Source organism: Schistocerca nitens, unplaced genomic scaffold (assembly GCF_023898315.1).
Source record: "Schistocerca nitens isolate TAMUIC-IGC-003100 unplaced genomic scaffold, iqSchNite1.1 HiC_scaffold_159, whole genome shotgun sequence".
Taxonomy (NCBI): Eukaryota; Metazoa; Arthropoda; class Insecta; order Orthoptera; family Acrididae; genus Schistocerca; species Schistocerca nitens.
Window position 1 is genome coordinate 40,729 of NW_026045700.1, and position 21,979 is coordinate 62,707.

Genomic DNA, 21,979 nt, shown 5'->3' on the forward strand with positions numbered 1-21,979 from the left:
CAGAATGAAGAACGAAGAGGGGCTGAAGATATGCTCCTTCTCGCCGGTCGCAGATGGCGTGCGCCAGATGGAACGGGAAGGGGTCCTCGTCCGGTTGACGTAGGAGCGGCACTGTCATCGAAGGGGAGGGCAAGACTTAACAACGTTGAAAACAATGAAAATATTCGTAAAGAAAGCCAAACGGAAAAGTTCTTCCGTAAAGCGGCGGCAAGAATTATACCGACCAAATGTGGGAGAAAGAAAACGAAGATGAATGACTTCGCAACAAAAGAACCAGTCACAAACCTCTGTCAAGAAAGAGTAAGGCCCGGGAGGTCCCTCTAATAACGTATGGAAGGAAAGGTAACAGATCCGCTTCCCCGCGGTACTGGCGGTGAAGAAAAAAGAAATAAAGGAGACGTATGCCCTAAATGAAACGGAAGTAGTAAAAGAAACGAACCGCCACACTTCCACAGGCGGTAACGAACAACATAAAAAACAAAAGATGGTTTTCGAGAGTAGCACCAAAACACGAAAACCATGCAGAGAACAAACAACCAAAATGGCAGGGCATTGGCGTCACACACAACACTGATAGCGAAACGACAATTTCAGACAAAAAATTGGAACACAAAGATAAACAGAAACAAAACTTCCGACGTGACACTTATAAGGTAGTGAACACTGTCCGTAGATCGGAAAAACAAAAAACTGTCACAGTTCGTCATCAAGATGACGGTCAAGGTGATCCCAAATACAAAAAACTTGTCCAACAATTTCTCTTGCAGTGTTCGTTCCCGTATATCACATAATCAGGAAAGGGTGTATAATTATATACACATTGATATAAGTCACTTTTAAGGAGGGGTCACGACCGAGTGAAATGCATGGGACAAAGCCACATGCAAAAAATTAGCGAACGTCGCTGAATAGGTCCTACTGGCGCGTTCTTCATTGTGGAAAGTCCATAAATTGGTGAGAAAGGTCACAGTATCGGTAATTTTGAGACTAAAGATGGCATGAATTGTGTGTCCATATATCCAGATGGTGGCATTCCGCTTTGTGGACGGGTAAGGCTTCCACTGTGGCACTATCGCGTCCGTCACAGGAACCTGCCTGACTGTCACTCTATTTATGAGTCGAATCATGTCCCTCGCACAGTACCATATGTCCCGGAACCTGGAGCACTCGAAGCGGTGCTCGATGTCGTCCGGGACTCCGCAGGCCTCGCACTGGCTGAACCGGATGAGGTTGATGGAGTGGAGCTTGCAGTTTGTGGCAACAGTGCGGTTGACCACCCTGTACCACGTGGCCCTCACGTCAGCTGGTATGACGCGGGAACTGATGTTCCGCCACACGGCGCTCCAATCGTGCTGCGGCAGACGTAGCTCCCACTTATTGGGTGGTGGTCGTCCGCGGATGACATCCGCAATATCTCCGACCGCATGGCCTCGCACGTCGTGGAGACTTACGTAGCTGTGCGTGATGTAGTAACGGCGCACGTGGGAGATGGAGAAGGGGATGCCGGTGACGTAGACCGGGGCGGTGACGGAACGCGGCCGGTGTTGATGAAAGAGAACTGCCGTAGGGCTGCCCAAACCTTTGCCAAGTAAAACATTGGTCCGTTTATAAAAGAGTGCCTCACATTTGGCGTTAAAATCGACAAGTCCGAGACCGCCTTCCGAAGGTGTCAGGGTACATGTGGCCATAGCGACCTTAAAAATATCGCCTTTCCACAAAAACCAATAAAATGCATGCCGTATGGACCGTGCGATTTGCTTCGGTACCGGCAAGATTTGCGCCAGGTACCACGCCCTTGCCAGAATGGTGGTATTAATAAGCGCAACTTTGTCCGACAGTGCCAAGTTGCGCGGCGCATGAATTTTAACCACGGCGCGCACTTTAGAAAGAGTGGACCGCCAATTGAGAGCTTGCATCTGTTGTAAGTTGTCTGACAGTGTCACGCCGAGCACCTTAGACTGGCGTTTCACGCAGTACCAATGCCGGTATTCAGTACGCATGCGCTCCGTCAACGGGAGGAGAACCGTCTTACGCGGATTTACTACGGCGCCTGTCGCCCGTTCGTATTGCTGCAGAACGCCATAGAGGCGGTCGATGTCGTCTGCCCGTTCGATGAAGACGCCCAAGTCATCGGCATAAGCGCGACACACAAGCCGGTCGTCTCCCACGCGAATCCCTCGACAAGTGCGGCCAATGGTACGGAGGAGCGGGTCCAAGGCGATCGCGAACAGCGCCATAGATAGGGGGCAACCCTGTCGGACTGAGCGGCTGATATGGATCTTGTCGCTGGCGATACCGTTTACGATAACGCGCGACGTGGCACTGCTTAAGATATTGCTTATCATGGCCGTGAACTTCGTCCCGAAACCCATGCGAGTCATCAATCTGCGAAGATAAAAGTGGCTTACACGATCGAACGCAGTTTGAAAATCGACCAATAAAATTCCCGCATTGCGAAGCCTGCTGCTTTTCGTGTGGCCTATGCAGTCCCTGTAGGCTAAAACGGCGTCAAAAATATTTCGATCTCGAACAGCGCACGACTGCGATGCATCTAAAACTTTTCCCATAACTTGCTTAAGTCTATTAGCAACGCACCTGGCCATTATCTTATAATCCGAGTTGAGAAGGGTAATAGGGCGTACAGTTTCTAAACTCGGCGTCGCAGTCGATTTGGGAATGAGGACGATACGTCCTTCTTCAAAGTCCACTGGGATTTCCGCTCCATTTCGGATATCATTAGCGATTTCCGTTAAAAGTTCACTAAAAGAGTCAAAAAATGTCAGATAAAACTCCGCTGGGATGCCGTCTTTCCCGGGGGATTTCCTTGTTTGACTGCCTTTAACGGCATCCTCTAAGTCATCCGCGGTATAAACCGCATTAAGATTAAGTCTATCCCGTCGCGTTAAAATATGCGGCACGTGACTTAAAAGATCATTGATTGCGGCGGCATCGACAGCAGTGTCGGTAAAAAGTGATTGGAAATACTGATACAATTCCGCCTGAATCGCCTGGTGGTCCGTGGTTCTGATCCCGGCGGCGAGCGTCCACGTGTTTAGCCGTAGTTTTGCGCGGCGGCACCTCTCCCTACGGAGGTGGTACGCAGAGACTGTCTCGCCGACCACGGCGCCCACAGGCTGGCTCCGCCTCACTGTCCCCTCACATTTCTGCCGCAAATCCCGCAGCAACTTTGCTTTAAATTCGCGCAGGGTGGGCAACAGTTCCGGCTGCGCAGTAACACGCTGCGCGAGCTCGCGCAAACACTGGCGGTAGAAGTCGGCCGTGGCCCGGCGCCACCGTGCCGCATCACGACTAAAATCAATTAAAAATTTTCTGACCGCCGGTTTGGCCACCGCGGTCCACCAGTAAATAGCGGTGGAACCGACCGGTCGGCTCTGCACAAGGTTGTGCCACATATTTAAAAAACTCGTTTTAAAAGAGGGATCATTTAAAATGCTGCAATTCAATTTCCACATATTTTTAACTGACGAACGTGGGCACAAACCTAAATTGAGCTGACAAATGTAACTACAATGGTCGGAAAAAATCACCGGCTGCACATCGGCAGCGACGACGGTATGTGCAAGCTGCGGCGAGACGTAAATCCTGTCTAAACGACTATGTCCGGTAGCGTAAAAATACGTAAAGGCTGTACGGTGGGGGTTGAGAACCCGCCACGTGTCTCGCAGCTGTAAACCAGTAACCAACGTCTTCAGTTCCTCACACCGGTTTGGCCGTGGTTCCTGATCGCGATCGTCAATTACACCATTAAAATCACCCCCGAGAATAAAATTATCTCTATTCTGATATAAAACCTGGCACAGTTCGGTAGCATAAAAATTATTCCGCGCAGGTTTGTTGCCAGAGTGCGCGTAAACATTAACAAACACGTAACCATTAATTTCACAAACTATGACCCGCCCATTTGGTAAGCATTCGATATTTTGCACTTCGATGTCCGATCGGACTAAAATAGCAGTGCCTGTGCTGTCATCCGCGATGATATTATCGTACACAGTGAACTCGTGAAAATCGCGGATAAAAGATAATGCTTCAGTGGTCACCTCTTGTAAAAAAGCTACCTGACAACAGCTTTCAGTTAAAAAATTATACAGTGCTATCGCTTTGTGATGGCTACGCATTTTATTAACGTTGACCGTTAGTACCGTAAACTGATTACCAGTAACCATAAAAGAAGAAAACCAGGAAAACACAGATAAAACAATAAAAACACTCACAAGATAAAACGGTAAAATACAAATACAAAAACGACTCAGCATGGGTTGTCGTCGGCGTGCTTAAAAGACGGAATGCCACACTGGAAGTAGTTGTAAATTAATCATCGGGCGGCTCATCACCCCACGCCCCCAGTCGGGTAACAGGTGGTGACGCCCCCGCGACAGACATCGTGGGTAAGTCTCTACTGTGTTGTGTTGCTACAGCGTCCTGTGTGACAGGGCGCACACTCGTAACCTGAGGCGGTTCTGTCACGGCAGGTTGTGGAACCGATTCACTGGCAGGTAACGCGTCCGATTGATGGATAACAGTTTGCAGATGCCGGACCACTTCGGCCCTGTGCGCTTCCGAGCCCGCAGCCTGGCCGCCGCCAGCACCGCTGCCGTCCGCTCTCGCGCCTACAGCTGATCGGGTCACGTGAGCGGCCGCGCCGGGCCGAACTGCCGCGCCATCGCGCTGCCCCCCCTTACGCCGCTGCCGTTTTGGCTTCCCTTGAGATAGCGGTCTCCCGACAGGCGACGGACTACGCTCTCTCCTCGCGGACGACCGTCGGGAATCGGTCGACGAACTCCTACTTCTGTCACGCCCATCGTGTTCGGGGTCACTGCGCGACCGAACCGACGCACTAACAGAAGAAGACGATTCTCGTCTTTCGAGAGAGGGGGCACGGTCCACGTGTGCACGGCCTGCCGTGACCACATTCGAAACTCCCGACACCTGTTGTGGGAGGACGAAAACTGTTCTATCTATGTCCGCTAAAGTGACAGACTGATCGACCGCCACAACACTGGAACCGGCTGTGGGGGGGAGCGTCTCGTCGGTGACCAGTTCCGGGACTGAGTCAATGGTCACTGTGGGGGCAACTACCGGGGCGGGTTCTGGTCCCGTGACGGGGGTTGTTGCACGCGCGTCTGTCTCCGGTAGGGCTACCGCGTTTAACATGACGGAATCACTATCGGTTAGCATTGGCACCGTAACAGTAGCAACGGACGCGGCCATATCTGCTGGAAGGTCGACACGGCGAGCTGCCTGTGGGGGGGCGCCTAAAGCGACCGCCGCCCAACTCATGGGTTCGCTTCCGTGTTCGCCCAGCGGCAGTTGCAAAGGCCCCTTACGCCGCGGGCAATTTTGGCGAAAGTGATCCGGCCGATTACAAAAAGAACACGTTTGCGGTTGCCCACTGTACGTAATAAAGGCACGGTGCCCGGCCATGTAAACAAATGATGGCACATGCTTTCGCACAATCATTCGTACACTTCGCACCCCATTTTCACATTGTATGGGGTACGCGGCAGACCATTTTTCTTTAACAACGGAAAGCACAGTGCCGTAAGGGCCGAGACATCGCGAAATGGTGTCGTTTTTTACTTCAAAAGGCAGATTGAATACCCTGACAGTCCGTATGCCATAACCCGCGTTCGTCACTTTAACGTCACTCAAGGTTTGATTATCGTGCTTAAATTGCCGCACACCATCATTGACATTAACAACCGTATCACAGAGTTCCGAACTACTTAACTTCAAAAAGACGGAATTTAAAAAAGTGTCCAATTGGAGTCCGAAAATGTCACTAGCCGGGATTTTCAAATCATTAAGGATCCAATGATGAATTTCGAAAGCGGTCGGACGAGGGACAGATCGGCTAAATTCGCACTGAATATTGTTGTTCCGATCTTCACTTTCCATCGTTGTCAGTACGTACCGTGAAAAATCAGCAAAGCAAGCAAGTCGCCTCGCGAACACCACACGCTGCGGCGCGCTGAACGTAAACACCACGGGCCGGCGGAGCGCAGAGCACCGAGGTGTTGCCAGGCGGGCAGCCAGCCAAGTACTAACCGGGCCCGATGATGCTTAACTTCGGTGATCGGACGAGAACCGGTGTATTCATCATGGTATGGCCGTTGGCGCTCATGTAATGTAGGAGCACGGCAGAATTCGCGTTCGGCTTTACTCCCAACACACAAAATGTTAGTTTTCGGCCGCATTTGACGAAAGCACTTCCTTCCACAACAGCCAGTTCCTCGAGGACGGCGCGGGGGGCGCGCCTGGCGTCCCAGCAGAGCGACGGCCGAATTAGCGGGCGCACCGCCGCGTGTGTGAGACGCACTGCTGCTCGTTGCACCTCCTGTCATTCGCTGCGCGCGTGCAGCCTTCGACACTAGCGGAGGACGCATCTTGTCCCTGGTGTCCAGCGGAGGGCCTGTGCGTGGTGTGGCAGTGTCGTGCTGGAGGGCGCCACTGGTGGCATGTGGGCTTCCTCGCCTCGCCTCGCCTCGCCTCGCCTCACACCAGGTGTGTGCGTAGTTTGCAGTGCATTCGCACCATTCCTATCCCTGTCCCCGTCCCCGTCCCGACTTGTCCCGACTTTGCTCGACTGCCGCTCGCTGCCGCTCGGGTCGTGGTCCATATGACAGCGCAAGCACGACAAACGTCTGCGGGACGAGACGAGACGAGACGACTAAGGAATAAATTCGTGATTAAAAAAATTTGGAACTCTACACTCGTACACAAAAATAGGCGGTGACGTATTTCAGAAATCACCTGCCGATTCGTACTGTTTTGTCGTTTTCAAAGTCTTCTTGGCAAACTTGGTTAGCACATTCTCCCTCAAACTGAGTTAATTACTGCATTTTCGTACCATTACAGTAGTTTAAAAGGCTTAAGGAAGCATCTTTGTACAACAGAAAGGTAGTTTGAAAATTGGGCTGGCAGGGGTAGCGACATAATAATAAAAAAAAAAAAAGGAAGGCAGCCAACAGCACCCGGGTTTCCCAGGCGGTCACCCATCCAAGTACTAACCGGGCCCGATGATGCTTAACTTCGGTGATCGGACGAGAACCGGTGTATTCATCATGGTATGGCCGTTGGCGCTCATGTAATGTAGGAGCACGGCAGAATTCGCGTTCGGCTTTACTCCCAACACACAAAATGTTAGTTTTCGGCCGCATTTGACGAAAGCACTTCCTTCCACAACAGCCAGTTCCTCGAGGACGGCGCGGGGGGCGCGCCTGGCGTCCCAGCAGAGCGACGGCCGAATTAGCGGGCGACCGCCGCGTGTGTGAGACGCACTGCTGCTCGTTGCACCTCCTGTCATTCGCTGCGCGCGTGCAGCCTTCGACACTAGCGGAGGACGCATCTTGTCCCTGGTGTCCAGCGGAGGGCCTGTGCGTGGTGTGGCAGTGTCGTGCTGGAGGGCGCCACTGGTGGCATGTGGGCTTCCTCGCCTCGCCTCGCCTCGCCTCGCCTCACACCAGGTGTGTGCGTAGTTTGCAGTGCATTCGCACCATTCCTATCCCTGTCCCCGTCCCCGTCCCGACTTGTCCCGACTTTGCTCGACTGCCGCTCGCTGCCGCTCGGGTCGTGGTCCATATGACAGCGCAAGCACGACAAACGTCTGCGGGACGAGACGAGACGAGACGACTAAGGAATAAATTCGTGATTAAAAAAATTTGGAACTCTACACTCGTACACAAAAATAGGCGGTGACGTATTTCAGAAATCACCTGCCGATTCGTACTGTTTTGTCGTTTTCAAAGTCTTCTTGGCAAACTTGGTTAGCACATTCTCCCTCAAACTGAGTTAATTACTGCATTTTCGTACCATTACAGTAGTTTAAAAGGCTTAAGGAAGCATCTTTGTACAACAGAAAGGTAGTTTGAAAATTGGGCTGGCAGGGGTAGCGACATAATAATAAAAAAAAAAAAAGGAAGGCAGCCAACAGCACCCGGGTTTCCCAGGCGGTCACCCATCCAAGTACTAACCGGGCCCGATGATGCTTAACTTCGGTGATCGGACGAGAACCGGTGTATTCATCATGGTATGGCCGTTGGCGCTCATGTAATGTAGGAGCACGGCAGAATTCGCGTTCGGCTTTACTCCCAACACACAAAATGTTAGTTTTCGGCCGCATTTGACGAAAGCACTTCCTTCCACAACAGCCAGTTCCTCGAGGACGGCGCGGGGGGCGCGCCTGGCGTCCCAGCAGAGCGACGGCCGAATTAGCGGGCGCACCGCCGCGTGTGTGAGACGCACTGCTGCTCGTTGCACCTCCTGTCATTCGCTGCGCGCGTGCAGCCTTCGACACTAGCGGAGGACGCATCTTGTCCCTGGTGTCCAGCGGAGGGCCTGTGCGTGGTGTGGCAGTGTCGTGCTGGAGGGCGCCACTGGTGGCATGTGGGCTTCCTCGCCTCGCCTCGCCTCGCCTCGCCTCACACCAGGTGTGTGCGTAGTTTGCAGTGCATTCGCACCATTCCTATCCCTGTCCCCGTCCCCGTCCCGACTTGTCCCGACTTTGCTCGACTGCCGCTCGCTGCCGCTCGGGTCGTGGTCCATATGACAGCGCAAGCACGACAAACGTCTGCGGGACGAGACGAGACGAGACGACTAAGGAATAAATTCGTGATTAAAAAAATTTGGAACTCTACACTCGTACACAAAAATAGGCGGTGACGTATTTCAGAAATCACCTGCCGATTCGTACTGTTTTGTCGTTTTCAAAGTCTTCTTGGCAAACTTGGTTAGCACATTCTCCCTCAAACTGAGTTAATTACTGCATTTTCGTACCATTACAGTAGTTTAAAAGGCTTAAGGAAGCATCTTTGTACAACAGAAAGGTAGTTTGAAAATTGGGCTGGCAGGGGTAGCGACATAATAATAAAAAAAAAAAAAGGAAGGCAGCCAACAGCACCTTTTTTTTTTTTTTTTTTTTTTTTTTTTTTTTTTTTTTTTTTTTTTTTTCAATTTTTATCTCAACGGGCCTCCCAACTCCCCTTATAGCCCGGCCTTTTCGCTCTCCACAATACGCCTTCTTCGGCGAGCTTCTCAGCTATAAATACATGCTGTTGGTAGTGCAGAATGAAGAACGAAGAACGAAGAGGGGCTGAAGATATGCTCCTTCTCGCCGGTCGCAGATGGTGTGCGCCAGATGGAACGGGAAGGGGTCTTCGTCCGGTGACGTAGGAGCGGCACTGTCATCGAAGGGGAGGGCAAGACTTAACAACGTTGAAAACAATGAAAATATTCGTAAAGAAAGCCAAACGGAAAAGTTCTTCCGTAAAGCGGCGGCAAGAATTATACCGACCAAATGTGGGAGAAAGAAAACGAAGATGAATGACTTCGCAACAAAAGAACCAGTCACAAACCTCTGTCAAGAAAGAGTAAGGCCCGGGAGGTCCCTCTAATAACGTATGGAAGGAAAGGTAACAGATCCGCTTCCCCGCGGTACTGGCGGTGAAGAAAAAAGAAATAAAGGAGACGTATGCCCTAAATGAAACGGAAGTAGTAAAAGAAACGAACCGCCACACTTCCACAGGCGGTAACGAACAACATAAAAAACAAAAGATGGTTTTCGAGAGTAGCACCAAAACACGAAAACCATGCAGAGAACAAACAACCAAAATGGCAGGGCATTGGCGTCACACACAACACTGATAGCGAAACGACAATTTCAGACAAAAAATTGGAACACAAAGATAAACAGAAACAAAACTTCCGACGTGACACTTATAAGGTAGTGAACACTGTCCGTAGATCGGAAAAACAAAAAACTGTCACAGTTCGTCATCAAGATGACGGTCAAGGTGATCCCAAATACAAAAAACTTGTCCAACAATTTCTCTTGCAGTGTTCGTTCCCGTATATCACATAATCAGGAAAGGGTGTATAATTATATACACATTGATATAAGTCACTTTTAAGGAGGGGTCACGACCGAGTGAAATGCATGGGACAAAGCCACATGCAAAAAATTAGCGAACGTCGCTGAATAGGTCCTACTGGCGCGTTCTTCATTGTGGAAAGTCCATAAATTGGTGAGAAAGGTCACAGTATCGGTAATTTTGAGACTAAAGATGGCATGAATTGTGTGTCCATATATCCAGATGGTGGCATTCCGCTTTGTGGACGGGTAAGGCTTCCACTGTGGCACTATCGCGTCCGTCACAGGAACCTGCCTGACTGTCACTCTATTTATGAGTCGAATCATGTCCCTCGCACAGTACCATATGTCCCGGAACCTGGAGCACTCGAAGCGGTGCTCGATGTCGTCCGGGACTCCGCAGGCCTCGCACTGGCTGAACCGGATGAGGTTGATGGAGTGGAGCTTGCAGTTTGTGGCAACAGTGCGGTTGACCACCCTGTACCACGTGGCCCTCACGTCAGCTGGTATGACGCGGGAACTGATGTTCCGCCACACGGCGCTCCAATCGTGCTGCGGCAGACGTAGCTCCCACTTATTGGGTGGTGGTCGTCCGCGGATGACATCCGCAATATCTCCGACCGCATGGCCTCGCACGTCGTGGAGACTTACGTAGCTGTGCGTGATGTAGTAACGGCGCACGTGGGAGATGGAGAAGGGGATGCCGGTGACGTAGACCGGGGCGGTGACGGAACGCGGCCGGTGTTGATGAAAGAGAACTGCCGTAGGGCTGCCCAAACCTTTGCCAAGTAAAACATTGGTCCGTTTATAAAAGAGTGCCTCACATTTGGCGTTAAAATCGACAAGTCCGAGACCGCCTTCCGAAGGTGTCAGGGTACATGTGGCCATAGCGACCTTAAAAATATCGCCTTTCCACAAAAACCAATAAAATGCATGCCGTATGGACCGTGCGATTTGCTTCGGTACCGGCAAGATTTGCGCCAGGTACCACGCCCTTGCCAGAATGGTGGTATTAATAAGCGCAACTTTGTCCGACAGTGCCAAGTTGCGCGGCGCATGAATTTTAACCACGGCGCGCACTTTAGAAAGAGTGGACCGCCAATTGAGAGCTTGCATCTGTTGTAAGTTGTCTGACAGTGTCACGCCGAGCACCTTAGACTGGCGTTTCACGCAGTACCAATGCCGGTATTCAGTACGCATGCGCTCCGTCAACGGGAGGAGAACCGTCTTACGCGGATTTACTACGGCGCCTGTCGCCCGTTCGTATTGCTGCAGAACGCCATAGAGGCGGTCGATGTCGTCTGCCCGTTCGATGAAGACGCCCAAGTCATCGGCATAAGCGCGACACACAAGCCGGTCGTCTCCCACGCGAATCCCTCGACAAGTGCGGCCAATGGTACGGAGGAGCGGGTCCAAGGCGATCGCGAACAGCGCCATAGATAGGGGGCAACCCTGTCGGACTGAGCGGCTGATATGGATCTTGTCGCTGGCGATACCGTTTACGATAACGCGCGACGTGGCACTGCTTAAGATATTGCTTATCATGGCCGTGAACTTCGTCCCGAAACCCATGCGAGTCATCAATCTGCGAAGATAAAAGTGGCTTACACGATCGAACGCAGTTTGAAAATCGACCAATAAAATTCCCGCATTGCGAAGCCTGCTGCTTTTCGTGTGGCCTATGCAGTCCCTGTAGGCTAAAACGGCGTCAAAAATATTTCGATCTCGAACAGCGCACGACTGCGATGCATCTAAAACTTTTCCCATAACTTGCTTAAGTCTATTAGCAACGCACCTGGCCATTATCTTATAATCCGAGTTGAGAAGGGTAATAGGGCGTACAGTTTCTAAACTCGGCGTCGCAGTCGATTTGGGAATGAGGACGATACGTCCTTCTTCAAAGTCCACTGGGATTTCCGCTCCATTTCGGATATCATTAGCGATTTCCGTTAAAAGTTCACTAAAAGAGTCAAAAAATGTCAGATAAAACTCCGCTGGGATGCCGTCTTTCCCGGGGGATTTCCTTGTTTGACTGCCTTTAACGGCATCCTCTAAGTCATCCGCGGTATAAACCGCATTAAGATTAAGTCTATCCCGTCGCGTTAAAATATGCGGCACGTGACTTAAAAGATCATTGATTGCGGCGGCATCGACAGCAGTGTCGGTAAAAAGTGATTGGAAATACTGATACAATTCCGCCTGAATCGCCTGGTGGTCCGTGGTTCTGATCCCGGCGGCGAGCGTCCACGTGTTTAGCCGTAGTTTTGCGCGGCGGCACCTCTCCCTACGGAGGTGGTACGCAGAGACTGTCTCGCCGACCACGGCGCCCACAGGCTGGCTCCGCCTCACTGTCCCCTCACATTTCTGCCGCAAATCCCGCAGCAACTTTGCTTTAAATTCGCGCAGGGTGGGCAACAGTTCCGGCTGCGCAGTAACACGCTGCGCGAGCTCGCGCAAACACTGGCGGTAGAAGTCGGCCGTGGCCCGGCGCCACCGTGCCGCATCACGACTAAAATCAATTAAAAATTTTCTGACCGCCGGTTTGGCCACCGCGGTCCACCAGTAAATAGCGGTGGAACCGACCGGTCGGCTCTGCACAAGGTTGTGCCACATATTTAAAAAACTCGTTTTAAAAGAGGGATCATTTAAAATGCTGCAATTCAATTTCCACATATTTTTAACTGACGAACGTGGGCACAAACCTAAATTGAGCTGACAAATGTAACTACAATGGTCGGAAAAAATCACCGGCTGCACATCGGCAGCGACGACGGTATGTGCAAGCTGCGGCGAGACGTAAATCCTGTCTAAACGACTATGTCCGGTAGCGTAAAAATACGTAAAGGCTGTACGGTGGGGGTTGAGAACCCGCCACGTGTCTCGCAGCTGTAAACCAGTAACCAACGTCTTCAGTTCCTCACACCGGTTTGGCCGTGGTTCCTGATCGCGATCGTCAATTACACCATTAAAATCACCCCCGAGAATAAAATTATCTCTATTCTGATATAAAACCTGGCACAGTTCGGTAGCATAAAAATTATTCCGCGCAGGTTTGTTGCCAGAGTGCGCGTAAACATTAACAAACACGTAACCATTAATTTCACAAACTATGACCCGCCCATTTGGTAAGCATTCGATATTTTGCACTTCGATGTCCGATCGGACTAAAATAGCAGTGCCTGTGCTGTCATCCGCGATGATATTATCGTACACAGTGAACTCGTGAAAATCGCGGATAAAAGATAATGCTTCAGTGGTCACCTCTTGTAAAAAAGCTACCTGACAACAGCTTTCAGTTAAAAAATTATACAGTGCTATCGCTTTGTGATGGCTACGCATTTTATTAACGTTGACCGTTAGTACCGTAAACTGATTACCAGTAACCATAAAAGAAGAAAACCAGGAAAACACAGATAAAACAATAAAAACACTCACAAGATAAAACGGTAAAATACAAATACAAAAACGACTCAGCATGGGTTGTCGTCGGCGTGCTTAAAAGACGGAATGCCACACTGGAAGTAGTTGTAAATTAATCATCGGGCGGCTCATCACCCCACGCCCCCAGTCGGGTAACAGGTGGTGACGCCCCCGCGACAGACATCGTGGGTAAGTCTCTACTGTGTTGTGTTGCTACAGCGTCCTGTGTGACAGGGCGCACACTCGTAACCTGAGGCGGTTCTGTCACGGCAGGTTGTGGAACCGATTCACTGGCAGGTAACGCGTCCGATTGATGGATAACAGTTTGCAGATGCCGGACCACTTCGGCCCTGTGCGCTTCCGAGCCCGCAGCCTGGCCGCCGCCAGCACCGCTGCCGTCCGCTCTCGCGCCTACAGCTGATCGGGTCACGTGAGCGGCCGCGCCGGGCCGAACTGCCGCGCCATCGCGCTGCCCCCCCTTACGCCGCTGCCGTTTTGGCTTCCCTTGAGATAGCGGTCTCCCGACAGGCGACGGACTACGCTCTCTCCTCGCGGACGACCGTCGGGAATCGGTCGACGAACTCCTACTTCTGTCACGCCCATCGTGTTCGGGGTCACTGCGCGACCGAACCGACGCACTAACAGAAGAAGACGATTCTCGTCTTTCGAGAGAGGGGGCACGGTCCACGTGTGCACGGCCTGCCGTGACCACATTCGAAACTCCCGACACCTGTTGTGGGAGGACGAAAACTGTTCTATCTATGTCCGCTAAAGTGACAGACTGATCGACCGCCACAACACTGGAACCGGCTGTGGGGGGGAGCGTCTCGTCGGTGACCAGTTCCGGGACTGAGTCAATGGTCACTGTGGGGGCAACTACCGGGGCGGGTTCTGGTCCCGTGACGGGGGTTGTTGCACGCGCGTCTGTCTCCGGTAGGGCTACCGCGTTTAACATGACGGAATCACTATCGGTTAGCATTGGCACCGTAACAGTAGCAACGGACGCGGCCATATCTGCTGGAAGGTCGACACGGCGAGCTGCCTGTGGGGGGGCGCCTAAAGCGACCGCCGCCCAACTCATGGGTTCGCTTCCGTGTTCGCCCAGCGGCAGTTGCAAAGGCCCCTTACGCCGCGGGCAATTTTGGCGAAAGTGATCCGGCCGATTACAAAAAGAACACGTTTGCGGTTGCCCACTGTACGTAATAAAGGCACGGTGCCCGGCCATGTAAACAAATGATGGCACATGCTTTCGCACAATCATTCGTACACTTCGCACCCCATTTTCACATTGTATGGGGTACGCGGCAGACCATTTTTCTTTAACAACGGAAAGCACAGTGCCGTAAGGGCCGAGACATCGCGAAATGGTGTCGTTTTTTACTTCAAAAGGCAGATTGAATACCCTGACAGTCCGTATGCCATAACCCGCGTTCGTCACTTTAACGTCACTCAAGGTTTGATTATCGTGCTTAAATTGCCGCACACCATCATTGACATTAACAACCGTATCACAGAGTTCCGAACTACTTAACTTCAAAAAGACGGAATTTAAAAAAGTGTCCAATTGGAGTCCGAAAATGTCACTAGCCGGGATTTTCAAATCATTAAGGATCCAATGATGAATTTCGAAAGCGGTCGGACGAGGGACAGATCGGCTAAATTCGCACTGAATATTGTTGTTCCGATCTTCACTTTCCATCGTTGTCAGTACGTACCGTGAAAAATCAGCAAAGCAAGCAAGTCGCCTCGCGAACACCACACGCTGCGGCGCGCTGAACGTAAACACCACGGGCCGGCGGAGCGCAGAGCACCGAGGTGTTGCCAGGCGGGCAGCCAGCCAAGTACTAACCGGGCCCGATGATGCTTAACTTCGGTGATCGGACGAGAACCGGTGTATTCATCATGGTATGGCCGTTGGCGCTCATGTAATGTAGGAGCACGGCAGAATTCGCGTTCGGCTTTACTCCCAACACACAAAATGTTAGTTTTCGGCCGCATTTGACGAAAGCACTTCCTTCCACAACAGCCAGTTCCTCGAGGACGGCGCGGGGGGCGCGCCTGGCGTCCCAGCAGAGCGACGGCCGAATTAGCGGGCGCACCGCCGCGTGTGTGAGACGCACTGCTGCTCGTTGCACCTCCTGTCATTCGCTGCGCGCGTGCAGCCTTCGACACTAGCGGAGGACGCATCTTGTCCCTGGTGTCCAGCGGAGGGCCTGTGCGTGGTGTGGCAGTGTCGTGCTGGAGGGCGCCACTGGTGGCATGTGGGCTTCCTCGCCTCGCCTCGCCTCGCCTCGCCTCACACCAGGTGTGTGCGTAGTTTGCAGTGCATTCGCACCATTCCTATCCCTGTCCCCGTCCCCGTCCCGACTTGTCCCGACTTTGCTCGACTGCCGCTCGCTGCCGCTCGGGTCGTGGTCCATATGACAGCGCAAGCACGACAAACGTCTGCGGGACGAGACGAGACGAGACGACTAAGGAATAAATTCGTGATTAAAAAAATTTGGAACTCTACACTCGTACACAAAAATAGGCGGTGACGTATTTCAGAAATCACCTGCCGATTCGTACTGTTTTGTCGTTTTCAAAGTCTTCTTGGCAAACTTGGTTAGCACATTCTCCCTCAAACTGAGTTAATTACTGCATTTTCGTACCATTACAGTAGTTTAAAAGGCTTAAGGAAGCATCTTTGTACAACAGAAAGGTAGTTTGAAAATTGGGCTGGCAGGGGTAGCGACATAATAATAAAAAAAAAAAAAGGAAGGCAGCCAACAGCACCCGGGTTTCCCAGGCGGTCACCCATCCAAGTACTAACCGGGCCCGATGATGCTTAACTTCGGTGATCGGACGAGAACCGGTGTATTCATCATGGTATGGCCGTTGGCGCTCATGTAATGTAGGAGCACGGCAGAATTCGCGTTCGGCTTTACTCCCAACACACAAAATGTTAGTTTTCGGCCGCATTTGACGAAAGCACTTCCTTCCACAACAGCCAGTTCCTCGAGGACGGCGCGGGGGGCGCGCCTGGCGTCCCAGCAGAGCGACGGCCGAATTAGCGGGCGCACCGCCGCGTGTGTGAGACGCACTGCTGCTCGTTGCACCTCCTGTCATTCGCTGCGCGCGTGCAGCCTTCGACACTAGCGGAGGACGCATCTTGTCCCTGGTGTCCAGCGGAGGGCCTGTGCGTGGTGTGGCAGTGTCGTGCTGGAGGGCGCCACTGGTGGCATGTGGGCTTCCTCGCCTCGCCTCGCCTCGCCTCGCCTCACACCAGGTGTGTGCGTAGTTTGCAGTGCATTCGCACCATTCCTATCCCTGTCCCCGTCCCCGTCCCGACTTGTCCCGACTTTGCTCGACTGCCGCTCGCTGCCGCTCGGGTCGTGGTCCATATGACAGCGCAAGCACGACAAACGTCTGCGGGACGAGACGAGACGAGACGACTAAGGAATAAATTCGTGATTAAAAAAATTTGGAACTCTACACTCGTACACAAAAATAGGCGGTGACGTATTTCAGAAATCACCTGCCGATTCGTACTGTTTTGTCGTTTTCAAAGTCTTCTTGGCAAACTTGGTTAGCACATTCTCCCTCAAACTGAGTTAATTACTGCATTTTCGTACCATTACAGTAGTTTAAAAGGCTTAAGGAAGCATCTTTGTACAACAGAAAGGTAGTTTGAAAATTGGGCTGGCAGGGGTAGCGACATAATAATAAAAAAAAAAAAAAGGAAGGCAGCCAACAGCACCCGGGTTTCCCAGGCGGTCACCCATCCAAGTACTAACCGAGCCCGATGATGCTTAACTTCGGTGATCGGACGAGAACCGGTGTATTCATCATGGTATGGCCGTTGGCGCTCATGTAATGTAGGAGCACGGCAGAATTCGCGTTCGGCTTTACTCCCAACACACAAAATGTTAGTTTTCGGCCGCATTTGACGAAAGCACTTCCTTCCACAACAGCCAGTTCCTCGAGGACGGCGCGGGGGGCGCGCCTGGCGTCCCAGCAGAGCGACGGCCGAATTAGCGGGCGCACCGCCGCGTGTGTGAGACGCACTGCTGCTCGTTGCACCTCCTGTCATTCGCTGCGCGCGTGCAGCCTTCGACACTAGCGGAGGACGCATCTTGTCCCTGGTGTCCAGCGGAGGGCCTGTGCGTGGTGTGGCAGTGTCGTGCTGGAGGGCGCCACTGGTGGCATGTGGGCTTCCTCGCCTCGCCTCGCCTCGCCTCGCCTCACACCAGGTGTGTGCGTAGTTTGCAGTGCATTCGCACCATTCCTATCCCTGTCCCCGTCCCCGTCCCGACTTGTCCCGACTTTGCTCGACTGCCGCTCGCTGCCGCTCGGGTCGTGGTCCATATGACAGCGCAAGCACGACAAACGTCTGCGGGACGAGACGAGACGAGACGACTAAGGAATAAATTCGTGATTAAAAAAATTTGGAACTCTACACTCGTACACAAAAATAGGCGGTGACGTATTTCAGAAATCACCTGCCGATTCGTACTGTTTTGTCGTTTTCAAAGTCTTCTTGGCAAACTTGGTTAGCACATTCTCCCTCAAACTGAGTTAATTACTGCATTTTCGTACCATTACAGTAGTTTAAAAGGCTTAAGGAAGCATCTTTGTACAACAGAAAGGTAGTTTGAAAATTGGGCTGGCAGGGGTAGCGACATAATAATAAAAAAAAAAAAAGGAAGGCAGCCAACAGCACCCGGGTTTCCCAGGCGGTCACCCATCCAAGTACTAACCGGGCCCGATGATGCTTAACTTCGGTGATCGGACGAGAACCGGTGTATTCATCATGGTATGGCCGTTGGCGCTCATGTAATGTAGGAGCACGGCAGAATTCGCGTTCGGCTTTACTCCCAACACACAAAATGTTAGTTTTCGGCCGCATTTGACGAAAGCACTTCCTTCCACAACAGCCAGTTCCTCGAGGACGGCGCGGGGGGCGCGCCTGGCGTCCCAGCAGAGCGACGGCCGAATTAGCGGGCGCACCGCCGCGTGTGTGAGACGCACTGCTGCTCGTTGCACCTCCTGTCATTCGCTGCGCGCGTGCAGCCTTCGACACTAGCGGAGGACGCATCTTGTCCCTGGTGTCCAGCGGAGGGCCTGTGCGTGGTGTGGCAGTGTCGTGCTGGAGGGCGCCACTGGTGGCATGTGGGCTTCCTCGCCTCGCCTCGCCTCGCCTCGCCTCACACCAGGTGTGTGCGTAGTTTGCAGTGCATTCGCACCATTCCTATCCCTGTCCCCGTCCCCGTCCCGACTTGTCCCGACTTTGCTCGACTGCCGCTCGCTGCCGCTCGGGTCGTGGTCCATATGACAGCGCAAGCACGACAAACGTCTGCGGGACGAGACGAGACGAGACGACTAAGGAATAAATTCGTGATTAAAAAAATTTGGAACTCTACACTCGTACACAAAAATAGGCGGTGACGTATTTCAGAAATCACCTGCCGATTCGTACTGTTTTGTCGTTTTCAAAGTCTTCTTGGCAAACTTGGTTAGCACATTCTCCCTCAAACTGAGTTAATTACTGCATTTTCGTACCATTACAGTAGTTTAAAAGGCTTAAGGAAGCATCTTTGTACAACAGAAAGGTAGTTTGAAAATTGGGCTGGCAGGGGTAGCGACATAATAATAAAAAAAAAAAAAGGAAGGCAGCCAACAGCACCCGGGTTTCCCAGGCGGTCACCCATCCAAGTACTAACCGGGCCCGATGATGCTTAACTTCGGTGATCGGACGAGAACCGGTGTATTCATCATGGTATGGCCGTTGGCGCTCATGTAATGTAGGAGCACGGCAGAATTCGCGTTCGGCTTTACTCCCAACACACAAAATGTTAGTTTTCGGCCGCATTTGACGAAAGCACTTCCTTCCACAACAGCCAGTTCCTCGAGGACGGCGCGGGGGGCGCGCCTGGCGTCCCAGCAGAGCGACGGCCGAATTAGCGGGCGCACCGCCGCGTGTGTGAGACGCACTGCTGCTCGTTGCACCTCCTGTCATTCGCTGCGCGCGTGCAGCCTTCGACACTAGCGGAGGACGCATCTTGTCCCTGGTGTCCAGCGGAGGGCCTGTGCGTGGTGTGGCAGTGTCGTGCTGGAGGGCGCCACTGGTGGCATGTGGGCTTCCTCGCCTCGCCTCGCCTCGCCTCGCCTCACACCAGGTGTGTGCGTAGTTTGCAGTGCATTCGCACCATTCCTATCCCTGTCCCCGTCCCCGTCCCGACTTGTCCCGACTTTGCTCGACTGCCGCTCGCTGCCGCTCGGGTCGTGGTCCATATGACAGCGCAAGCACGACAAACGTCTGCGGGACGAGACGAGACGAGACGACTAAGGAATAAATTCGTGATTAAAAAAATTTGGAACTCTACACTCGTACACAAAAATAGGCGGTGACGTATTTCAGAAATCACCTGCCGATTCGTACTGTTTTGTCGTTTTCAAAGTCTTCTTGGCAAACTTGGTTAGCACATTCTCCCTCAAACTGAGTTAATTACTGCATTTTCGTACCATTACAGTAGTTTAAAAGGCTTAAGGAAGCATCTTTGTACAACAGAAAGGTAGTTTGAAAATTGGGCTGGCAGGGGTAGCGACATAATAATAAAAAAAAAAAAGGAAGGCAGCCAACAGCACCCGGGTTTCCCAGGCGGTCACCCATCCAAGTACTAACCGGGCCCGATGATGCTTAACTTCGGTGATCGGACGAGAACCGGTGTATTCATCATGGTATGGCCGTTGGCGCTCATGTAATGTAGGAGCACGGCAGAATTCGCGTTCGGCTTTACTCCCAACACACAAAATGTTAGTTTTCGGCCGCATTTGACGAAAGCACTTCCTTCCACAACAGCCAGTTCCTCGAGGACGGCGCGGGGGGCGCGCCTGGCGTCCCAGCAGAGCGACGGCCGAATTAGCGGGCGCACCGCCGCGTGTGTGAGACGCACTGCTGCTCGTTGCACCTCCTGTCATTCGCTGCGCGCGTGCAGCCTTCGACACTAGCGGAGGACGCATCTTGTCCCTGGTGTCCAGCGGAGGGCCTGTGCGTGGTGTGGCAGTGTCGTGCTGGAGGGCGCCACTGGTGGCATGTGGGCTTCCTCGCCTCGCCTCGCCTCGCCTCGCCTCACACCAGGTGTGTGCGTAGTTTGCAGTGCATTCGCACCATTCCTATCCCTGTCCCCGTCCCCGTCCCGACTTGTCCCGACTTTGCTCGACTGCCGCTCGCTGCCGCTCGGGTCGTGGTCCATATGACAGCGCAAGCACGACAAACGTCTGCGGGACGAGACGAGACGAGACGACTAAGGAATAAATTCGTGATTAAAAAAATTTGGAACTCTACACTCGTACACAAAAATAGGCGGTGACGTATTTCAGAAATCACCTGCCGATTCGTACTGTTTTGTCGTTTTCAAAGTCTTCTTGGCAAACTTGGTTAGCACATTCTCCCTCAAACTGAGTTAATTACTGCATTTTCGTACCATTACAGTAGTTTAAAAGGCTTAAGGAAGCATCTTTGTACAACAGAAAGGTAGTTTGAAAATTGGGCTGGCAGGGGTAGCGACATAATAATAAAAAAAAAAAAAAGGAAGGCAGCCAACAGCACCCGGGTTTCCCAGGCGGTCACCCATCCAAGTACTAACCGGGCCCGATGATGCTTAACTTCGGTGATCGGACGAGAACCGGTGTATTCATCATGGTATGGCCGTTGGCGCTCATGTAATGTAGGAGCACGGCAGAATTCGCGTTCGGCTTTACTCCCAACACACAAAATGTTAGTTTTCGGCCGCATTTGACGAAAGCACTTCCTTCCACAACAGCCAGTTCCTCGAGGACGGCGCGGGGGGCGCGCCTGGCGTCCCAGCAGAGCGACGGCCGAATTAGCGGGCGCACCGCCGCGTGTGTGAGACGCACTGCTGCTCGTTGCACCTCCTGTCATTCGCTGCGCGCGTGCAGCCTTCGACACTAGCGGAGGACGCATCTTGTCCCTGGTGTCCAGCGGAGGGCCTGTGCGTGGTGTGGCAGTGTCGTGCTGGAGGGCGCCACTGGTGGCATGTGGGCTTCCTCGCCTCGCCTCGCCTCGCCTCGCCTCACACCAGGTGTGTGCGTAGTTTGCAGTGCATTCGCACCATTCCTATCCCTGTCCCCGTCCCCGTCCCGACTTGTCCCGACTTTGCTCGACTGCCGCTCGCTGCCGCTCGGGTCGTGGTCCATATGACAGCGCAAGCACGACAAACGTCTGCGGGACGAGACGAGACGAGACGACTAAGGAATAAATTCGTGATTAAAAAAATTTGGAACTCTACACTCGTACACAAAAATAGGCGGTGACGTATTTCAGAAATCACCTGCCGATTCGTACTGTTTTGTCGTTTTCAAAGTCTTCTTGGCAAACTTGGTTAGCACATTCTCCCTCAAACTGAGTTAATTACTGCATTTTCGTACCATTACAGTAGTTTAAAAGGCTTAAGGAAGCATCTTTGTACAACAGAAAGGTAGTTTGAAAATTGGGCTGGCAGGGGTAGCGACATAATAATAAAAAAAAAAAAAAGGAAGGCAGCCAACAGCACCCGGGTTTCCCAGGCGGTCACCCATCCAAGTACTAACCGGGCCCGATGATGCTTAACTTCGGTGATCGGACGAGAACCGGTGTATTCATCATGGTATGGCCGTTGGCGCTCATGT

At 52.3% G+C, this 21,979-nt stretch overlaps 9 non-coding genes and 2 pseudogenes across 9 annotated transcripts; all 11 read right to left on the reverse strand.

Moving 5' to 3' along the window:
• Positions 1-6,019: 6,019 nt before the first annotated feature.
• LOC126219123 (5S ribosomal RNA) lies at positions 6,020-6,139 on the reverse strand (annotated as a pseudogene).
• Positions 6,140-6,983: 844 nt separating this feature from the next.
• Positions 6,984-7,102, reverse strand: LOC126219089 (5S ribosomal RNA). Its single transcript, XR_007542584.1, has one exon. It is a non-coding gene; the product is annotated as a 5S ribosomal RNA (ribosomal RNA).
• Positions 7,103-7,945: 843 nt separating this feature from the next.
• LOC126219101 (5S ribosomal RNA) lies at positions 7,946-8,064 on the reverse strand. The gene has a single exon (XR_007542595.1). It is a non-coding gene; the product is annotated as a 5S ribosomal RNA (ribosomal RNA).
• Positions 8,065-15,108: 7,044 nt separating this feature from the next.
• Positions 15,109-15,228, reverse strand: LOC126219124 (5S ribosomal RNA; annotated as a pseudogene).
• Positions 15,229-16,072: 844 nt separating this feature from the next.
• Positions 16,073-16,191, reverse strand: LOC126219113 (5S ribosomal RNA). The gene has a single exon (XR_007542606.1). It is a non-coding gene; the product is annotated as a 5S ribosomal RNA (ribosomal RNA).
• Positions 16,192-17,036: 845 nt separating this feature from the next.
• LOC126219121 (5S ribosomal RNA) lies at positions 17,037-17,155 on the reverse strand. Its single transcript, XR_007542612.1, has one exon. It is a non-coding gene; the product is annotated as a 5S ribosomal RNA (ribosomal RNA).
• An 844-nt stretch (positions 17,156-17,999) lies between these two features.
• Positions 18,000-18,118, reverse strand: LOC126219126 (5S ribosomal RNA). The gene has a single exon (XR_007542614.1). It is a non-coding gene; the product is annotated as a 5S ribosomal RNA (ribosomal RNA).
• Positions 18,119-18,962: 844 nt separating this feature from the next.
• On the reverse strand, positions 18,963-19,081 carry LOC126219127 (5S ribosomal RNA). Its single transcript, XR_007542615.1, has one exon. It is a non-coding gene; the product is annotated as a 5S ribosomal RNA (ribosomal RNA).
• An 843-nt stretch (positions 19,082-19,924) lies between these two features.
• LOC126219090 (5S ribosomal RNA) lies at positions 19,925-20,043 on the reverse strand. Its single transcript, XR_007542585.1, has one exon. It is a non-coding gene; the product is annotated as a 5S ribosomal RNA (ribosomal RNA).
• An 845-nt stretch (positions 20,044-20,888) lies between these two features.
• On the reverse strand, positions 20,889-21,007 carry LOC126219091 (5S ribosomal RNA). Its single transcript, XR_007542586.1, has one exon. It is a non-coding gene; the product is annotated as a 5S ribosomal RNA (ribosomal RNA).
• Positions 21,008-21,852: 845 nt separating this feature from the next.
• On the reverse strand, positions 21,853-21,971 carry LOC126219092 (5S ribosomal RNA). Its single transcript, XR_007542587.1, has one exon. It is a non-coding gene; the product is annotated as a 5S ribosomal RNA (ribosomal RNA).
• Between the last annotated feature and the right edge of the window lie 8 nt (positions 21,972-21,979).